The sequence below is a fragment of the Podarcis gaigeae genome (assembly GCF_964106915.1).
Source record: "Podarcis gaigeae genome assembly, chromosome: 14".
Classification (NCBI taxonomy): Eukaryota; Metazoa; Chordata; class Lepidosauria; order Squamata; family Lacertidae; genus Podarcis; species Podarcis gaigeae.
The window spans coordinates 11,433,248-11,445,279 of record NC_139690.1 but is presented as its reverse complement, the minus strand read 5'-3'; the positions used below and the strand labels follow the sequence as shown (position 1 = coordinate 11,445,279).

General features: G+C 45.2%; 1 long non-coding RNA gene across 1 annotated transcript; it reads left to right on the top strand.

Moving 5' to 3' along the window:
* Positions 1-662: 662 nt before the first annotated feature.
* On the top strand, positions 663-7,258 carry LOC310831840. Its single transcript, XR_014558014.1, has 2 exons — positions 663-1,240; positions 7,100-7,258. It is a non-coding gene; the product is annotated as an uncharacterized lncRNA (long non-coding RNA).
* The last annotated feature ends 4,774 nt before the right edge of the window (positions 7,259-12,032 follow it).

Genomic DNA, 12,032 nt, shown 5'->3' with positions numbered 1-12,032 from the left:
CTCATGAGGAGCCTCTTCAGTGGGGCCAGTGAGTGTGGGCCTAGCCCCCTAGGCCAGGTGGAAAGGGCCTTGCGGGGAGTGGCCTTCACACTAACAGCCGGCCGATGTTCCACCAGGATCATGTCTAGATTAGTTTAGCAAGAGGCAATAAAAAAGGAATTCTGTGCTTGAGGCCTGAGAGCCCTTTTGTTTCTTAAAAGCGCATTTAAGAGGTGCACAGCAGCCTTTTTGGGTCTGGAGAGGCCCAATATTCTAGCCCACCTCACCGGCTGGCAAGGAGCTCACCTGAGGCCAGCACCTTCAAGGGCTTCACATAAAGGTGTAGCTTGGGGGCTGGGTGGGGGGTGCTAGCCAGGGTTATTGCCCTGGGTGAAACTTCCAGAGGGTGCCATTGAGGCTCCTAGCGTGTCCACCATTTGCTCTTCAGGCTTCAGCCAAAGAGAGAAAAGTGAGCAGTGTTTGCTAACACAGCCTTGCCTTATTGGTTCTTCCTCTCAGCTCCCACATTCCTCAGAGAAAAGGTGTTTTCATATACCGGTAATAATACAATAAAGCACCAAACATGTTTTTAAAAAGATGTCTAGTGACGAATGTGAGTGAGCAACCAGGTGGAGAAAGAAGGTTCCATAATACAACAAAGCCCCCCCCCCATTTTTTTTTAAAGAACATCCAACCCACTGGAACATATGATGCACCATGACCAAATGATGGACCACTAGCCAGCCAACTCCTGTTTGGTGGGTTTAAAGGAGGTGCCAGAAACTGGACCACAGTCATGGTCTGCCTTATTTCCTTCGATACTCCAGAGGGGTGCAAAGTTGGGAGGATTTGGGGAAACTCTTAAGGGGAGCCTAGATCCAGCTGCCTGAGCCTTCTGCTTGGGGGTAAATGCAGGGGTGGGTCAGACACTTGGCAGCTGCCTGAGGTTGCCCAGTGATGCCCCGGGCCTGGCAGAGAGAGCGTTCCTGGACCCCAGAGCCCATTGGCTCCAGTCCTTGGCCAGGCTCTGACCTCACAACCAGCTGTGGAATCCTGGGGAATGTTTTGTTTCCTAGGAGTCCAGGTGAGTTGCTTGAAAGGATCCCTGGGTCAGTTGAAAGCCCAGCCAGTTGGATCAGTTAGCAGCCATTCAGATCACTTCTGTTCTTGTCTTGAAAGCGGTTCAGATGGATTGACTGACTTTCTCGACATCTTTGGTTTTCTACTCCCATAGCACAATGTGCCGCTGGTTGCGCAGAAGGTAAAGTCATGGGAAAGAGGTGTTGATCCAGAATTGGCCTCCACAGTCACTTACGGACTCACTGTTAAAACCGTGTTCATGGAAGATAATACTTGGCTATAAGTGATCGCCAAAGAAGAAGGTCAGGAACATTGTTGTCATGGATCCTATGAGAGAAGTTTCCATTGTTATATCGAAGACTGTTTTGTGCTAACAGGCCTATTCAGTTGTTTAATTCTCCCCTTTTTGATGAGCTAGTCATTCTTGTGATTATTTTGTATTTCTTAACAATATTTTTGTATTTTATTGTGTTTGCATATTTTGCTGTGTATCACCTTGATGTTTTATGTGAGTATATAGACTTTTATAAATGAATGAATAAATATTAGCTGACTTTTCCGATCCTAGAAGTGTGCTTTTTACTTTGCTGTTGGGAAACACAGACCCTCCAAGTGTCCCTATTTTCCTGGGACATCCCTGATTTAGAGAAGCCGTCCCAGTTTCTGATTTGATCCTGGAATGACCCATTTTTCCTTAGGATGTCCCTTATTTTCATTGGGGTAATGTTGGAGGGTATAGAGTTATCTGACCCCTGAGCCATCTGAAGGCAATCCTGTATAGGGAAAGTTTTTTTAATGTTTAATGTTTTTATATATGTTGGAAGAAGCCCAGAGTGGCTGGGGCAACCCAGTAAGATGTGTGGGATATAAATAGTAAAATTATCATTATGGAATGGGGTGTCCCTATTTTCATCGGAGAAATGTTGGAGGGTATGGGAACATAGGAATCTGATTACATTATTTGCTGGTATAAGCTGCAGCCATTGTAGCTGGAACATATGATTGCAACCTCTCTGTTCACTCTAAAATAGCTAATCTACCATAAAAACAGTTGCTCAATTTGCTTTTTTATATAATGGAAGCCGAGCACTGGTATTTTGTTTAGTAACATTTTCCTCTGCCTAGAGCTAATTGCTTTAATTTTAGCCACAATACAGTCTGGTGGATTATTATATAATTGTGAGTAGGAGTTGTTGCTCATTAACTAGGGCAAATGAGTGAAGACTGGGCTGAGGCTGACCCATGGGAATTAGTGATCCACACAGTTGAGCCCGAGGTGAATTCCAGCCATCCAGCTAATTGACAGAACTAGGAAGTTGCAGGTTGGAAAGTGTTTCAGAGGAGCCACTCTTACCAAAATACATGTCTGCCAAAGCAAAACTTTCATTGGGAATGCATGAAGAAAACCCAAATACGGAACAAAGTAACAGAAATTTTGCTCACTGAGTAAGACAAATTCTGCAGCCTGAATAAATTGTGCATATATGTGTGTGGGAGAGCTTGTTCTGCATTAATAATAATAATAATAATAATAATAATAATAATAATAATAAATTTTATTTATTCCTCGGCTCAGGGCAGCTAACACCAGTAAAATTACAGTAAAATCATAATAGGGAAAAAAAACAATTTAAAATACAGGTTATAATGCAGTTTAAAATGCAGCCTCATTTTAAAAGTAGCCCATAGATCAAAACCATAAGGGGAGGGAAAACAAAGGTCAGACTGAGTCCAAAGCAAAGGCCAGGCAGAACAGCTCTGTCTTGCAGGCCCTGCGGAAAGATGTCAAGTCCCGCAGGGCCCTGGTCTGTTGTGACAGAGCGTTCCACCAAGTCGGGGCCAGTACTGAAAAGGCCCTGGCCCTAGTTGCGACCAATCTGATTTTGCTGAGGGAGGGATGAAGCTATGCAGACTACAAGTCACATTCTCCTTCCCAGCTGCCACTACTTGTCGTGCAGTGGTAAATTTATCAAAGCAGAGTCTTCTTCATAAACAGAATAAAACTTCTACTTGAGAAAACAAAGTTGTTTGTAAACAGCATAGTTAAAGAGCATACACAGAGTGCTCATGGCAGCTATCTGACTCTTCACAGAGGCACAGTCTTAGTTACTGATTTACTAGAGTCCTGGAGCCACTCTGTCTGCAACAACACAACACACACACTGGCTGAGACACACACACTGAGGCCCACAGAGAGGCTGGCTACTTTTATAGGGAGAATGAGGATGAGTCACGAGTCACAGTTAGCAGTTAGCAGGTTTGAATGATTTTGTAGGCCTTGTAGGCCTTACTGCTTCTGCTCTCAAGAGCCTTTGTCTCATGACACTATTCACACCACTGCTTCGGTTTGAAGTTCCTAAGTGGCCTTTGTCAAGTCACCAGTTCTCAGTCTCTTTTGTGGGTCCAGGCATTGTGTTCTCCAGTCCCCAACCTGCAGACAAAAATAGGACTGATTTGGAGCGAAATAAACTTTATTGAATACAGATGAAAGAGGTTTGGCTTGGGCATGGGGCAATCAAAATACTTGCGGCCCACCCACCGGAAGCGACACTTAGGCCAATCCAGGCAGGGGGGTCCTAATACTTAGGGACGCGGGTGACGCTGTTGTCTAAACCACCAAGCCTCTTGGGCTTGCCGATCCAAAAGTCGGTGGTTCGAATGCCCATGACGGTGTGAGCTCCTGTTGCTCTGTTCCAGCTCCTGCCAACCTAGCAGTTCAAAAGCACACCAGTGCAAGTAGATAAATAGGTACCACTGTGGCAGGAAAGTAAACAGTGTTTCCATGTGCTCTGGTTTTCGTTATGGTGTTCCGTTGTGCCAGAAGTGGTTTAGTCCTGCTGACCACATGACCTGGAAAGCTGCCTGTAGAACAAATGCCGGCTCCCTCGGCCTGAAAGTGAGATGAGCGCCGCACCCCATAGTCGCCTTTGACTGGACTTAATGGTCCAGGGGTCCTTTACCTTTCTCTTTTCCCTTTTCTTAAGACTTACATCAAATAGGGTGACTACCGTAGAGACCGCTGTCTGGGGGAGTGCCTTCAGCCCTGGCCCCGCCTGGGCGCGTGGACATGACCATTCCCCACCCCCCAGGTCCCTTTAACGGGATACCCCAGCATTTGTAGGGGCAGGCAGAGACTACAACCTCCCCTCCATCCAAAATAAAGGATTGCCCCAATGCCCAACCCAGTTGTGACAATTGCTAGGAGGTAGGCAAAATGCGGGTGGCGCTGTGGGTTAAACCACAGAGCCTAGGGCTTGCCGATCAGAAGGTCGGCGGTTCGAATCCCCGCGACAGGGTGAGCTCCCGTTGCTCAGTCCCAGCTCCTCACCAACCTAGTAGTTCGAAAGCACGTCAAAGTGCAAGTAGATAAATAGGTACTGCTCCAGCGGGAAGGTAAATGGCGTTTCCGTGCGTTGCTTTGGTTCACCAGAAGCGGCTTAGTCATGTTGGCCACATGACCCGGAAGCTGTACGCGGCTCCCTTGGCCAATAAAGCAAGATGAGCCCCACAACCCCAGAGTCGGCCATGACTGGACCTAATGGTCAGGGGTCCCTTTACTTAGGCAAAACCACCAGGTTGGAGCATAGCTGTCAACTTACAGATTTGAAAATAAGGGACCAGCAGCCTTGAAAATAAGGGACCAGCAACCAAAACAGCCTCACCTGTTCCAGGCACTCCAGTCTTCCTGTCCTCCTGCAGTCTGGTCAAACTCATGCTGGTAGCTTCGAGAACACTGTCCAACCATCTTTGTAACCAGAGGTTCAACTGAATAGAATCTGAATCACATGCACCACAAGGCCTATGCAGCCTCAACTTAAGATGGCTCCCCGGCCTGGCTTTGCACTGCAAAGTTTGCAGCAGCACGTGCAACAAAATGGCGTCCAGCATTCAAAAACCCCCTCAGCTTGCATTAACTAGCCACACACAAGGCATGCAAGCTCCACCCCCCAGTCATTCTTAGACTTCTTATTGAGTGAGCAACACAGCCAAGTAACACAGTTGGAGCCTCCCTCCTCCCTGGCCAGTAGGGAGGGAGGGAGAGGAGCTGCTTCCTTTGAAATTTAAGTGACATCATTTAAGGGACATTTAAGGGACATCCATCAATAAGGGACAGCAGCGGGACATGGCGCTGGAATAAGGGACTGTCCCTTCAAATAAGGTACACTTGACAGCTATGGGTTGGAGCCAATTGGCCCGGTGGACAAATTCCCACTCAGCCCCATAAAACGACAACTACTGTAGCCACAGCATAGTCCTTAACCATCGGTTTGAACCGGGGGAGGGGGCAATGAGGGAAAAGCAGGTCAGGCACCAGGCAAGGGCTGCTTAAATGGCCAGGGAGTGGACCCAAGGGAAGCCTTCCTTCTCCATCTGCTCTGTCCTCCAGCCCAGCCCTTATCCTAGCCTGCATCCCCAATTGCCAATCCAGGATACAGGCTAGGATCCGGCTTCTGATAGGTGATGTGGACTTACGTCCCTGCCCCCAACTGGATGGGGCTCCAATGCCACAATTCCCTCATTGGGGCCTTGGAGGAGCCTCTGCCGTTCTGCAACACCGCTGCATCTTAAAGGCTGAACAGACTTCTCTGATCTACAAAATGGGGACAACAGCAATCTTCCACAAAAGGCTGGTGAAGATGAATGAAGTCAACGGTCTAAAAGCACATAATGGATAATGAGATTGATACTAACCTGAAGCAAATAAGAAAGAGCCAGGACACCAGAGAAGAACCTGAAAAATCCCTGGATTTTCATATTGTTTTCCTACTTTTGATAGTGTGAAAGGCACCTGTCAGGGAACTGCCATCAGAGCCAAGGGTGAAGGTAAGGCTCCCCAATGACGCTGGAGAGGGAACCAGCAAGGAGAGAGGAGGAGCTTCCGCTGGGCAAGGAGATAGGCGTGACGCTAGGAAGAAAGGGGAGGTTGAGGGAGCTTCGGAGGGAGGGCTCCGAGACTGTTCCAGCGAGACCAGCGGGGAGAGCACAGAGCCTCCGCTTGGGACGCCCACTCTGCGCAGAAAGCTTCCACGCAGAGAGGCTAGGCGGAGACTTGGCGTCAAAGAGCTTTTATGTTGGAAAAAGTTCAGGAAACACCCACTGACGGATTCTGCCAGTGATTGAGACAGCCACGGAGTAAGGGCTGTCCAGCCGGGGGAAAGTTTTGACCAAACAACTCAGCTTGGAGCAGTTTGCGGCTTACGCACAAGCAACCCCAAACCCCATTACAGCACCCAAGAAAAATTTACTCAGTTCGGATATCCTTCTTGGAGTTATCTAGTGAATGAAGCTGCAGCTATAGATGGTTCCCATCAATTCTTATGATGATATTGTGGGTTTTATATGCTTTTTTAAAAAAGATATAATTTCAGAAAGAGAATAGTGGGGGGGTATTTGGGTATTGGTAATGTATGAATTCTGTATAACATTGTATGCTTTGCATTCATTATATATTCTAACTATGTATGGTGTTAACTACTTCAAAGGCCTAATAATAATAATAATAATTTATTTTTTATACCCCACCCATCTGTCTGGGCTTCCCCAGCCACTCTGGGCGGCTTCCAAAAAAATATTCAAATACTGTAATACATACTAAGACTGCAATCTAGGCAAAGTTTTCTGTAGGGTTGCCATATTTCAAAAAGTAAAAACCAGGACACCCCAAAAGTCCTTTTTTAAAGAAGACCCCAAAATTGTTGAGCTTTTTTTTAAATGAAAGTGTTTTTTCGGTTTACTTGCCAAAGATCTGGGCCTTCCATAAATTTTCCCGGATGTCACTTGCGCATTTGAAATCCCAGTAGTGTCCAGGACTAGATGACCCTGAGGATCCCTTCCAGCTCTACATTGCTATGATTCTAACACTTCTTTATTCTCCCAGGGCTAAAATATATGATTTTAATGTTGAACCACTGTTAAGAGTCTGTAGTTTTTAGTTATTCTAGTAATTTTTATGCTGCAATATGTTGTTTTGTGATAATAAGAAGTACAATAGCCAATACCACTCATATTCGCTCGTGTAATTTCCATTCCTTTTCCTCAGAGGAACACGTGTCTTGCAGCAATTTCCACAGCACTCCAAAGACTGGAATTTGCATTTCCTTCTCCAAACAGAATCTTGGAACTGCAGTTCAAGGCTTTTCTAGTCCTTGAGGAGGAAAGAGAAGCTAGCTATACTACATTGGTTATGATGTTTTATTTATGATCTGTACTTTGTGTTTTTTATAGCTTCTTATGTGTTGCTCTGGACTTCCTTGGGAGAAAGTGATCTAGAAATGTAACCAATAAATAATAAGGGTTGTATCCCATGTCAGGCATACTTAAAAGTAGACCCATTGGAATTAGTTGGTGAGAAAAAGTGGGGTCTCTTAGTTTCCGTGGTTCTACTCTTAGTAGAACTTAGCTGGCTACAACCCTAAACAATTTAAACCACATCCAAACCACTTTAACAGGCATGACTTCCCTCAAAGAATCACGGGAGTTGCAGTTGACCCCTCACAGAACTACAATTCCCTTGATTTTTGGGGGAAAGAAGTGTGCTTTAAATGTATGGTGGGTGTGACTGTAGTTAATAGTTATCTACTCTAAGGCAGGTTTTACTTCCGGCTTCAGGTCCCCATTTATGTTCTGGGACAGAACATAAATTCCTCACACCCTTTCTCCCATGCAGAACACTTCCTTAGACTTACTTGCACAACTGGAAAATTCGCTCACATCATTTCAATAGTCCGGAAGCTTTGGGATGTAAGCACAGTAAGAAGCATCCCAGAGCATCCAGGGATAGTGTTGTCATGACAACCAGGCATTTTACTGTTCCCCCTCTGCATTATTCAGGCACCAGAGCACTTAAAATGTTGATTCTTTCCCCTCCATTTCCTCCGTCTTAATATTGACTGACTCTTAACTCTTTGAAAAAGGTAGGTAAACTAGGGACGGCTACCACAGATTACTCTGCTTCATATTTACTGCACTGGCAAAAAACAGCAGGGAGAATGGATCTGAGACCACAGTGGTGATGTGAGCTGTGCTATCTTAAAGGTAAAGGTAAAGGGACCCCTGACCATTAGGTCCAGTCGTGGCCAACTCTGGGGTTGCGGCGCTCATCTTGCTTTACTGGCCGAAGGAACCGGCGTACAGCTTCCGGGTCATGTGGCCAGTATGATTAAGCCACTTCTGGCGAACCAGAGCAGCACACGGAAACGCCGTTTACCTTCCCGCCGGAGCAGTACCTATTTATCTACTTGCACTTTGACGTGCTTTCGAACTACTAGGTTGGCAGGAGCAGGGACCGAGCAACGGGAGCTCACCCCGTCGCAGGGAATCGAACCACCGACCTTCTGATTGGCAAGTCCTAGGCTCTGTGGTTCAACCCACAGTGCCACCCGTGTCCCTGTGCTGTCTTACTGGATATAAATATGAATCTGGATTTATACTTTTCTGCCATATACCTCTACATGCTGTTATAACTTAAAGGCCTGTGATCTTCTGATCTGGCTGTCCTGACTCCAACCACAAAACAGATGTCTCTCGGGGGTTTTCTGTTAGGATGCAAAACTTGGGAGTGTATGTTCAGCGCACAAAATCTCTCGCCTGGGTGATCCATGTTTACTCTAGCTGTTTGCTAAGGATAGGTTGTTCTAGCTAACATGCTGTTGTTAAGAAACTGGAAAGCTCTCCTCGGGTCTTATACTGATCAAAGGTCTGTTTGAGGAGAGGCAACGTGAATCTGGACTAAGAAGCCTCTTAGATAAAGAGTTGAGGACTCTTCTACCACATGTGCTAGCTAATTAATAAATAAGGAGGCTGGTCAGCAATTCAAGCTTCTTGCAGAAAAATATGCTTATTGTTATTTCAGTGGCAAAGGCAGTTACTCCTCTCGTTGCTGCCATCTTTTGTTTGGAGAAGAGTAATAATAATAATAATAATTTTATTTATACCCCGCCCTCCCCGGCCAATGCTGGGCTCAGGGCAGCTAACACCAGTAAAATTACAATGGAACCATAATGGCGGGGGGGGGGGCAAATTAAAATACAGGTTAAAATGCAATTTAAAAAGCAGCCTCATTTTAAAAGTAGCCCATAAATCAAAACCGTAAAGGAAAGGAAGACCTAAGGGTCAGACTGAGTCCAAACCAAAGGCCACAGCTCTGTCTTGCAGGCCCTGCGGAAACATGTCAAGTCCCGCAGGGCCCTAGTCTCTTGTGACAGAGTGTTCCACCAAGTTGGGGCCAGTACTGAAAAGGCCCTGGCCCTAGTTGAGATCAATCTAACCACCTTGTGGCTCGGGACCTCCAAAGTGTTGTTATTTGTGAACCTTAAGGTCCTCCATGGGGCATACCAGGAGAGGCGGTCCTGTAGGTACGTGGGTCCTTGGCCGCATAGGGCTTTAAAGGTCAAAACCAGCGTCTTAAACCTGACCCTGTACTCCACCGGGAGCCAGTGTAGCTGGTAAATTACTGGATGAATGTGATCCAAAAGAGCAATCCAAAAGCCATCTTGGCTTTCTTAAAGACTCAATATTTCCTCTGCCTCCTTAATCCCCATTGCCTGAGAACACATAAGCAGAGAGCAATCAGGGGACATTCCTGAAGGGATTCCTCTCCTATATCTATGAACCTCCTTTGTATTACCGTAATTGTCATTGTTTGCCCAGATGCTCTGCATTGAGGGATGTCTGACAGCATCCTGATTGTCTTATCAAATGATAATGTTTTGTGTAAACTGTGTCTGGAACTATGCTAAATCCTGCTAAATCCTCAGGAATATCACCCCTTGGCTTGCCTGAGCCACAGTAACCCCACCTTATGTGTGATGTAATTTCTGACTTTGTAGAGGGGATTGTCCTTCTTCTCCATGCAAAAATGAAAACCCTTAAAAGAGATGTTTTTTCTTGGTTCTGGGTCACTCTTGCCTCCCTGCTAGGAGGGAGGGAACTCTGTTGCAACAGAAAAATAAAGATCTGCCTTGCTTTCACTGCATCCTGCCCTCATCCATTCATCTCTGACCAATCATGGACTTAGGGCAGGGGTCAGCAAACCTTTTCAGCAGGGGGCCGGTCCACTGTCGCTCAGACCTTGTGGGGGGCCAGACTATATTTTTGGGGGGAGGGAGATGAACCCTATGCCCCACAAACAACCCAGAGATGCATTTTAAATAAAAGGACTCATTCTACTCATGTAAAAACACGCTGATTCCTGGGCTGTCCACGGGCCGGATTTAGAAGCTGATTGGGCCAGATCTGGCCCTCGGGCCTTAAGTTGCCTACCCATGACTTAGGGGATTCAGTCCCTTGGGGAGTTGGGCAGCAAAAGCCAGTGATCCCTTGGACTTGGGATCCCTTGAGGTCCACTACTGGGCTGTGAAAAAAAGCCAGCCTCAATTTTCTTACAACACCTCTTACCAAAACAGTCAACGAAGGCAGAATTATCGGTGCAGCACAGTCCAAACACACCAGGGTCAAGCACAGAGAATTAGTTCTGGTCCAAAACATGATCCAGAGGCAAGGTCAAGCATCCAAAGTTAATATCACAGAAAGGCAGGCAGCTCCACAAGGTGACAAAAACCAGAGAGAGAGGCATTTGCTATTTCTAGCAATTGCAAGGCACAAGAGGGAGACCCTATGTATTCTGGCCTCCTCAACAATGCCCTACAGCCAGAATGTATCTACTATATTTTATTTTTTACCTTTGTGTCCCACCTTTTTCTCCAAGGAGCTCCAGATGGGGTACATGGTTCCCTCCCCCCCATGAATCCCCCCAACGAGGAACAAGTGCTTGACTCTCGTTTTATCGAGCTGCATTAAAATAACCCAGCAAGTCTGATAGATGTATAAAACGATGCATGGAAAGAAAGGGTTGTCTTCTGCTCCTTCCTCTCTTCTTAGACTCCAGGGTCATCCAGTTAAACTGAGAAGCAGGAGATTTAAAGCAGGCAATTGCTCTTCACATAGACCAGTGTTTATCTGAAATTGTGGAATTGTTTAAACATCAAACAATTTTGGGAAACAATATATAACGAAATGGAAAAAAACATTCAGATACTCATTTAGGAAAACACCAGAAGGTTTTCTATTGGGAATAGTACCAGGAAGTCTAAAGGAAGAAGACATGACATAATTTATACGCAACAGTAGCCGCAAGGCTATTGATTGCGAAAAATTGGAAAAGTGGTATTATACCGACAAAAACAGAGTGACTTGCCAAATTATTGGAGTATTACAATATAGCCAAAACAATGGGAGAAATTGGAAGGATCTCAAAAGAGAATTTAGACAGGGACTGGAAGGTGTTTAAAGGATACTTGCAAAACCATATTGAAAAATCAGAATTCCTATTAGAATAAACAAGTTCTGTTTTAAATACTGAAATACTAAATAAGATGGATAGCAATGTGTAAAAGAAAAAGAAGCAGAAAACTGGGTTAAAGGTGTGTGAAAGAAAGTAATAGAAATGGAAAGAAATTGCAATTGAGTAGATTGGAAGTCTAACACAAAGGTGGGGTGAGGGGTAAGGGATGGGGATGGGAAAAGGAAATATCTGTGGGATTGAGTGTAGGTATGTTTGAACATTTTTAAGGATTGTATGAAATGTATGTTTGTATGCTTGTATATTCGTAATATGTGTGTATTAATGCTGAATTATTTTAATAATAAAAACTTTTCAAAATAAAAAAAAATCATTTAAAAAAAAAAAGAGAGAGAGAAAGAGAGAATTCACAGCTTCAAGATGTAGTGATGACGGACAACAACCTGGATAGCTTTAAAAGGGAATTGGAGGATAAAGCTCTCAATGGCTTCTGGTTTTGATGACTCAATTCTACTACACCCAGGTTCAGAGACAGTATACTGGGGAACAATAGCTGGGGAACAACAACAAGAGAGTGCTGTTACACTCATATCTTGCATATAGACTTTCCATGGACATTTGGTTGGGAAACAGGGTGCTGAATTAGATAGGGCTTTTATTCTGATCCATCAGG